The 2,410-nt window shown below is 31.3% G+C and overlaps 1 long non-coding RNA gene across 1 annotated transcript; it reads left to right on the top strand.

Annotated features, from left to right (window-relative positions):
* Positions 1–1,619: 1,619 nt before the first annotated feature.
* Positions 1,620–2,397, top strand: LOC111377367. The gene is made up of 3 exons (XR_002699709.1): positions 1,620–1,715; positions 1,811–1,878; positions 2,045–2,397. It is a non-coding gene; the product is annotated as an uncharacterized LOC111377367 (long non-coding RNA).
* Positions 2,398–2,410: the final 13 nt, after the last annotated feature.

Raw genomic sequence — 2,410 nt, 5'->3', positions numbered from 1 at the left:
TGTACTTACAAGTTTAGTTATTGGAATAATTTATTCACCAAGACACACTCTCTTTAGCAAATGTTGAGACCGAGTTCAATGTTAACAGTGGTGGATTTTTCTACTCAGCTTAACTCAGATCAACGAACTTTATCTAGTCGATTTGGATGCTTAATCCTCATAACTTCTACGAGTCCTTGACTTATTTGAAATTTCTACCTTATAAGACCTTTATTTTGTCACGACTTATTTGAAATTTCTACCTAATAAAACCTTCATTTTGTCTCATCGCTTGAGAGCGTAACACACTCGATTGTAATTTCCTACCTTATAAGACCTTTATTTTGTCACGACTTACTTGAAATTTCTACCTAATAAAACATTCATTTTGTCTCATCGCTTGAAAGCGTAACACACTTGATTGCAATTTCCATGCTCGAATAAGTTTTCCATTCCCTATGAGCATCAAGTGGCCATTTATGACTAGAAATACAATACCAATTTTCTCTTTTGGTGGGGATCTATAGAAATATCTTCAATTCAGAGCATTCCAAACTAAGCCCTTGTTTGGTTCTCATTATTTTCAAAATGCATTTTTCTCCCTCTTATTTTGAATCATACATTTTTCAATAATATAATATTACACGCAAACCCGAAACTTTTCTTTATTTATTAACCACACATTTTCCATCAAAATACTATTCCAAAATACTTTTTGAACAAAAAATGGGGCTCAAGCAAGCTCTAAATAAAATAAAGCTCGTGACTTGGGATGTTCAACATTCCTACTAATTCCTTGAATACATAGTCCACCTCAAATAAACCATGGCTAGACAGAGATCTGTGTGTCACTAAACCTATCCTTCGATTCACAAACTTTGTTTAAACCCTTGAACACAAGTTCAGTAAATACAAGATTGGACAAAATAATGAATAAGATGTTGAATTATTTTCGTTTCTCGATACTGCTCGATATCAAATGAATGGTAAGTGTTAGCACTTGGTTTGGCTGTGAAATGGACATGCACCAAAGTATTCATATATGAGTAAGTGCTGAGTAAGGATGAAAAGATTACTCCTTTCCCATTTTTAATTAACTTCATCATATAAGTTGTTATGTATATATAGCACAATTGAATAAAATATGTATTTGATTAATAAAATATTTAAAGATTGCGATTATGGATTGAATTTATTATTTTCAAAAGAATTTTTTAGAAATGCAATACTATTTTTAATATGTATTATTAGGTTTGAAAATAATTAATTGTGTTAGTAATTTTTTTTAGTCAATTCTATATATTAATATTAATTGACTTAATAAAATATGTCATTTCAGTAAATTTTGAAATAGTAGATTGATGGAGAATTTGTGGTTAAAAAATAATGAAAAATTTTGAATTTACGTATAATATTATTTTATTAAAAAATGTGTGATTAAAATAATGTTAAATCCAACCATGCTACTATGCTAGAGAGGGTCTGACCTACTCTCACATTTGGGGTTGGTGGGTCCTTTTTTTTGCATTTTAAATTCACCTCTAGTCCCACGCAGTCCCACAGCCACATGAGTATCTGTTAAAGAGGTGGGCAAAATTCCCTAGCTCACCAGCTTGGTTATGTTAAATCACTGTTTAAGAATATATTTTTTTAAATATCTTTCAAGTTTTTGTTGGTGTACCTCTGGATATTTGTGAGATTTTGAGGCAAGAACAGCCAAAAAACCGTCTAATCTGGTACTATTTGTTCTATTTCCATATTTTCCATTATTATACTGTTAATTTTTAGTTTTAAATTTTGAAATTTATAGTTGATATATTGTTTAAACTAGCAAACTGAATGGCTACGTTCGGCACTACGTCTGCAACTGCAAATCCAAATCCCAATCGTTCCACTGAGGTAATTTTCAATTAATTTGTACTGTATTTATTTTATTTACTGGGTTTCTTGAATTCTATTTAGACTATTTGAATACTTGTATTATTTGAATTCTTGTATTTATTTAGGGGTTTCATTGCGTTTGGTGGACTTTACAATTTATTGATTTTTTGGGTGTGTAAAAAAGGTGGTGCAACCTCCTAGTGATTCAGTGTCAACCCTTTGTTCCAGTCCCAAGGCAAATGTGCTGGTTGCAACTTCGTGGGATAATCAGGTCATTTTCTTGCCTCAATTGAATTTTCATCGTTGTTTTTTCTACTTGCTAATTGGGCATTTTGTTTTGATCTTATCTGAGAAAGTGATTAGGGGAAAATTGTCCTCGTGGTTTAATTGTTGGAGATATTTTCAATGGTGCTAGTTTGTGATATTACCCTACGTTTGTGACATGACCTATTCAGGCCTCAAATTTTCATTTATGAAATTTTAATTCAAGTTTGAGGGGAAAAATTTATAATTTCAATGCCATGGCCGCAAATCTATGCCTATATATTGT

This window comes from Olea europaea, unplaced genomic scaffold, assembly GCF_002742605.1.
Source record: "Olea europaea var. sylvestris unplaced genomic scaffold, O_europaea_v1 scaffold16451, whole genome shotgun sequence".
NCBI classification, from domain to species: Eukaryota; Viridiplantae; Streptophyta; class Magnoliopsida; order Lamiales; family Oleaceae; genus Olea; species Olea europaea.
Note: the sequence above shows the minus strand (reverse complement) of the source record. Positions and strands in the feature narration are given on the sequence as shown.